Genomic DNA, 5,000 nt, shown 5'->3' with positions numbered 1-5,000 from the left:
GTACTAACCAGGCCCAACACTGCATAGCTTCCAAGATCAAACGAGATTGGGCATGTCCAGTGTGGATTGGCTGTAAGTTCGCAAAAATATTAACTTTAGACCTCTATTACTTCTTAACTCAAGTAAATTCATTGATAAGTTGAAAAAATTAAATGTAAAATGTAATAGAAAAGAATGTTATGGCAGTATAAAATTACCTACTGCACCTGGTATTCCCAGGTGGTATCCCATCCAAGTACTTACCAAACCCAACACTGTATAGCTTTCAAGATCAGACGAGATTGGGCATGTCCAGTGAGGATTGACTGTAGGTGCACAAAAACATTAACTTTAGACCTCTATTACTTTTTAACTCAAGTAAGTTCATTGATAAGTTGAAAAAATTAAATGTAAAATGTAATAGAAAAGAATTTTATAGTATGATAAAATGAACTACAGCAGCTGGTATTCCCTGGTGGTCTCCCATCCAAGTACTAACCAGGCCCAACACTGCATAGCTTCCAATATCAGACAAGATTGGGCATGTCCAGTGTGGTTTGGCTGTAGGTGCTCAAAAACATTAACTTTAGACCTCTTTTACTTCTTAACTCAAGTAAATTCAATGATTAGTTGAAAAATGAAATGTAAAATGTAATAGAAAAGAATGTTATGGCAGTATAAAATTACCTACAGCACCTGGCATTCCCAGGTGGTCTCCCATCCAAGTAATAACCAGGCCCAACACTGCATAGCTTTCAAGATCAGATGAGATTGGGAATGTCCAGTGTGGTTTGACTGTAGGTGCTCAAAAACATTAACTTTAGACCTCTTTTACTTCTTAACTCAAGTTAATTCATTGATAAGTTGAAAAAATGTAAACTAAAATGTAATAGAAAAGAATGTTATGACTATATAAAATTACCTACAGCACCTGGTATTCCCAGGTGGTCTCCCGTCCAAGTACTATCCAGGCCCAACACTGCATAGCTTCCAAGATCAAACGAGATTGGGCAAGTCCAGTGTGGTTTGGCTGTAGGTGCTCAAAAACATTAACTTTAGACCTCTTTTACTTCTTAACTCAAGTAAATTCATTGATAAGTTGAAAAAATTAAATGTAAATTGTAATAGAAAAGAATGTTTTGGCTGTATAAAATTACCTACAGCACCTGGTATTCCCAGGTGGTCTCCCACCCACGCAGTAACCAGGCCCAACACCGCATAGCTTCCAAGATCAGACGAGATTGGGCATGTCCAGTGTAGTTTGGCTGTAGGTGCTCAAAAACATTAACTTTAGACCTCTATTACTTCTTAACTCAAGTAAATTCATTGATAAGTTGAAAAAATTAAATGTAAAATGTAATAGAAAAGAATGTTATGGCTGCATAAAATTACCTACAGCACCTGGTATTTCCAGGTGTTCTCCCATCCAAGTACTAACCAGGCTCAACACTGCATAGCTTCCAAGATCAGACAAGATTGGGCATGTCCAGTGTGGTTTGGCTGTAGGTGCTCAAAAACATTAACTTTAGACCTCTTTTACTTCTTAACTCAAGTAAATTCAATGATAAGTTGAAAAATGAAATGTAAAATGTAATATAAAAGAATGTTATGGCAGTATAAAGTTACCTACAGCACCTGGTATTCCCAGGTCGTCTCCCATCCAAGTACTAACCAGGCCCACACTGCATAGCTTCCAAGATCAGATGATATTGGGCATGTCCAGTGTGGTTTGGCTGTAGGTGCCCAAAACCATTAACTTTAGACCTCTATTACTTCTTAACTCAAGTAAATTCATTGATAAGTTGAAAAAATTAAATGTAAAATGTAATAGAAAAGAATGTTATGGCAGTATAAAATTACCTAGAGCACCTGGTATTCCCAGGTGGTCTCCCGTCCAAGTACTAACCAGGCCCAACACTGCATAGCTTCCAAGATCAAACGAGATTGGGCATGTCCAGTGTGGTTTGGCTGTAGGTGCTCAAAAGCATTAACTTTTGACCTCTAATACTTATTAACTCAAGTAAATTCATTGATAAGTTGAAAAAATTAAATGTAAAATGTAATAGAATAGACTGTTATGGCAGTATAAAATTACCTACAGCACTTGGGATTCCCAGGTGGTCTCCCGTCCAAGTACTAACCAGGCCCAACACTGCATAGCTTCCAAGATCAAACGAGATTGGGCATGTCCAGTGTGGTTTGGCTGTAGGTGCTCAAAAACATTAACTGTAGACCTCTATTACTTCTTAACTCAAGTAAATTCATTGATAAGTTGAGAAAATTAAATGTAAAATGTAATAGAAAAGACTGTAATGGCAGTATAAAATTACCTACAGCACCTGGGATTCCTAGGTGGTCTCCCATCCAAGTACTAACCAGGCCCAACACTGCATAGCTTTCAAGATCAGACGATATTGGGCATGTCCAGTGTGCTTTGGCTGTAGGTGCCCAAAACCGTTAATTTTAGACCTCTATTACTTCTTAACTCAAGTAAATTCATTGATAAGTTGAAAAAATTAAATGTAAAATGTAATAGAAAAGAATGTTATGGCAGTATAAAATTACCTACAGCTCCTGGTATTCCCAGGTGGTCTCCCATCCAAGTACTAACCAGGCCCAACACTGCATAGCTTCCAAGTTCAGACGAGATTGGGCATGTCCAGTGTGGTTTGGCTGTAGGTGCTCAAAAACATTAACTTTAGACCTCTTTTACTTCTTAACTCAAGTAAATTCAATGATTAGTTGAAAAATGAAATGTAAAATGTAATAGAAAAGAATGTTATGGCAGTATAAAATTACCTACAGCACCTGGCATTCCCAGGTGGTCTCCCATCCAAGTACTAACCAGGCCCAACACTGCAAAGCTTCCAAGATCAGATGATATTGGGCATGTCCAGTGTGGTTTGGCTGTAGGTGCCCAAAACCTTTAACTTTAGACCTCAATTACTTCTTAACTCAAGTAAATTCATTGATAAGTTGAAAAAATTAAATGTAAAATGTAATAGAAAAGAATGTTATGGCAGTATAAAATTACCTACAGCACCTGGTATTCCCAGGTGGTCTCCTGTCCAAGTACTAACCAGGCCCAACACTGCATAGCTTCCAAGATCAAACGAGATAGGGCATGTCCAGTGTGGTTTGGCTGTAGGTGCTCAAAAACATTAACTTTTGACCTCTATTACTTCTTAACTCAAGTAAATTCATTGATAAGTTGAAAAAATTAAATGTAAAATGTAATAGAATAGACTGTTATGGCAGTATAAAATTACCTACAGCACCTGGGATTCCTAGGTGGTCTCCCATCCAAGTACTAACCAGGCCCACCACTGCATAGCTTCCAAGATCAGACGAGATTGGGCATGTCCAGTGTGGTTTGGCTGTAGTTGCTCAAAAACATTAACTTTAGACCTCTTTTACTTCTTAACTCAAGTAAATTCAATGATAAGTTGAAAAATGAAATGTAAAATGTAATGGAAAAGAATGTTATGGCAGTATAAAATTACCTACAGCTCCTGGTATTCCCAGGTGGTCTCCCATCCAAGTACTAACCAGGCCCAACACTGCATAGCTTCCAAGTTCAGACGAGATTGGGCATGTCCAGTGTGGTTTGGCTGTAGGTGCTCAAAAACATTAACTTTAGACCTCTTTTACTTCTTAACTCAAGTAAATTCAATGATTAATTGAAAAATGAAATGTAAAATGTAATAGAAAAGAATGTTATGGCAGTATAAAATTACCTACAGCACCTGGCATTCCCAGGTGTTCTCCCATCCAAGTACTAACCAGGCCCAACACTGCAAAGCTTCCAAGATCAGATGATATTGGGCATGTCCAGTGTGGTTTGGCTGTAGGTGCCCAAAACCTTTAACTTTAGACCTCAATTACTTCTTAACTCAAGTAAATTCATTGATAAGTTGAAAAAATTAAATGTAAAATGTAATAGAAAAGAATGTTATGGCAGTATAAAATTACCTACAGCACCTGGTATTCCCAGGTGGTCTCCTGTCCAAGTACTAACCAGGCCCAACACTGCATAGCTTCCAAGATCAAACGAGATAGGGCATGTCCAGTGTGGTTTGGCTGTAGGTGCTCAAAAACATTAACTTTTGACCTCTATTACTTCTTAACTCAAGTAAATTCATTGATAAGTTGAAAAAATTAAATGTAAAATGTAATAGAATAGACTGTTATGGCAGTATAAAATTACCTACAGCACCTGGGATTCCTAGGTGGTCTCCCATCCAAGTACTAACCAGGCCCAACACTGCATAGCTTCCAAGATCAGACGAGATTGGGCATGTCCAGTGTGGATTGGCTGTAAGTTCGCAAAAATATTAACTTTAGACCTCTATTACTTCTTAACTCAAGTAAATTCATTGATAAGTTGAAAAAATTAAATGTAAAATGTAATAGAAAAGAATGTTATGGCAGTATAAAATTACCTACTGCACCTGGTATTCCCAGGTGGTATCCCATCCAAGTACTTACCAAACCCAACACTGTATAGCTTTCAAGATCAGACGAGATTGGGCATGTCCAGTGAGGATTGGCTGTAGGTGCACAAAAACATTAACTTTAGACCTCTATTACTTTTTAACTCAAGTAAGTTCATTGATAAGTTGAAAAAATTAAATGTAAAATGTAATAGAAAAGAATTTTATAGTATGATAAAATGAACTACAGCAGCTGGTATTCCCTGGTGGTCTCCCATCCAAGTACTAACCAGGCCCAACACTGCATAGCTTCCAATATCAGACAAGATTGGGCATGTCCAGTGTGGATTGGCTGTAGGTGCTCAAAAACATTAACTTTAGACCTCTTTTACTTCTTAACTCAAGTAAATTCAATGATTAGTTGAAAAATGAAATGTAAAATGTAATAGAAAAGAATGTTATGGCAGTATAAAATTACCTACAGCACCTGGCATTCCCAGGTGGTCTCCCATCCAAGTAATAACCAGGCCCAACACTGCATAGCTTTCAAGATCAGATGAGATTGGGAATGTCCAGTGTGGTTTGACT

At 37.6% G+C, this 5,000-nt stretch overlaps 2 non-coding genes and 20 pseudogenes across 2 annotated transcripts; all 22 read right to left on the bottom strand.

Moving 5' to 3' along the window:
* Positions 1-78, bottom strand: part of LOC148490508 (5S ribosomal RNA) — a 119-nt pseudogene extending 41 nt beyond the window's left edge.
* A 116-nt stretch (positions 79-194) lies between these two features.
* On the bottom strand, positions 195-313 carry LOC148490507 (5S ribosomal RNA; annotated as a pseudogene).
* A 116-nt stretch (positions 314-429) lies between these two features.
* On the bottom strand, positions 430-548 carry LOC148490506 (5S ribosomal RNA; annotated as a pseudogene).
* A 115-nt stretch (positions 549-663) lies between these two features.
* Positions 664-782, bottom strand: LOC148490505 (5S ribosomal RNA; annotated as a pseudogene).
* A 116-nt stretch (positions 783-898) lies between these two features.
* Positions 899-1,017, bottom strand: LOC148490504 (5S ribosomal RNA; annotated as a pseudogene).
* A 116-nt stretch (positions 1,018-1,133) lies between these two features.
* On the bottom strand, positions 1,134-1,252 carry LOC148490503 (5S ribosomal RNA; annotated as a pseudogene).
* A 116-nt stretch (positions 1,253-1,368) lies between these two features.
* On the bottom strand, positions 1,369-1,487 carry LOC148490502 (5S ribosomal RNA; annotated as a pseudogene).
* Positions 1,488-1,602: 115 nt separating this feature from the next.
* LOC148490501 (5S ribosomal RNA) lies at positions 1,603-1,720 on the bottom strand (annotated as a pseudogene).
* Positions 1,721-1,836: 116 nt separating this feature from the next.
* LOC148490500 (5S ribosomal RNA) lies at positions 1,837-1,955 on the bottom strand (annotated as a pseudogene).
* A 116-nt stretch (positions 1,956-2,071) lies between these two features.
* Positions 2,072-2,190, bottom strand: LOC148490499 (5S ribosomal RNA; annotated as a pseudogene).
* Positions 2,191-2,306: 116 nt separating this feature from the next.
* On the bottom strand, positions 2,307-2,425 carry LOC148490498 (5S ribosomal RNA; annotated as a pseudogene).
* Positions 2,426-2,541: 116 nt separating this feature from the next.
* On the bottom strand, positions 2,542-2,660 carry LOC148490497 (5S ribosomal RNA). The gene has a single exon (XR_015871283.1). It is a non-coding gene; the product is annotated as a 5S ribosomal RNA (ribosomal RNA).
* A 115-nt stretch (positions 2,661-2,775) lies between these two features.
* On the bottom strand, positions 2,776-2,894 carry LOC148490496 (5S ribosomal RNA; annotated as a pseudogene).
* A 116-nt stretch (positions 2,895-3,010) lies between these two features.
* LOC148490495 (5S ribosomal RNA) lies at positions 3,011-3,129 on the bottom strand (annotated as a pseudogene).
* Positions 3,130-3,245: 116 nt separating this feature from the next.
* LOC148490494 (5S ribosomal RNA) lies at positions 3,246-3,364 on the bottom strand (annotated as a pseudogene).
* A 115-nt stretch (positions 3,365-3,479) lies between these two features.
* On the bottom strand, positions 3,480-3,598 carry LOC148490493 (5S ribosomal RNA). Its single transcript, XR_015871282.1, has one exon. It is a non-coding gene; the product is annotated as a 5S ribosomal RNA (ribosomal RNA).
* A 115-nt stretch (positions 3,599-3,713) lies between these two features.
* LOC148490492 (5S ribosomal RNA) lies at positions 3,714-3,832 on the bottom strand (annotated as a pseudogene).
* Positions 3,833-3,948: 116 nt separating this feature from the next.
* Positions 3,949-4,067, bottom strand: LOC148490491 (5S ribosomal RNA; annotated as a pseudogene).
* Positions 4,068-4,183: 116 nt separating this feature from the next.
* Positions 4,184-4,302, bottom strand: LOC148490490 (5S ribosomal RNA; annotated as a pseudogene).
* Positions 4,303-4,418: 116 nt separating this feature from the next.
* LOC148490489 (5S ribosomal RNA) lies at positions 4,419-4,537 on the bottom strand (annotated as a pseudogene).
* A 116-nt stretch (positions 4,538-4,653) lies between these two features.
* On the bottom strand, positions 4,654-4,772 carry LOC148490488 (5S ribosomal RNA; annotated as a pseudogene).
* Positions 4,773-4,887: 115 nt separating this feature from the next.
* The window catches only part of LOC148490487 (5S ribosomal RNA), a 119-nt pseudogene continuing 6 nt past the window's right edge, over positions 4,888-5,000 (bottom strand).

This window comes from Taudactylus pleione, unplaced genomic scaffold (assembly GCF_031769625.1).
Source record: "Taudactylus pleione unplaced genomic scaffold, aTauple2 ptg000550l, whole genome shotgun sequence".
Lineage (NCBI taxonomy): Eukaryota > Metazoa > Chordata > Amphibia > Anura > Myobatrachidae > Taudactylus > Taudactylus pleione.
This window is presented reverse-complemented; position numbering and strand designations above follow the sequence as displayed.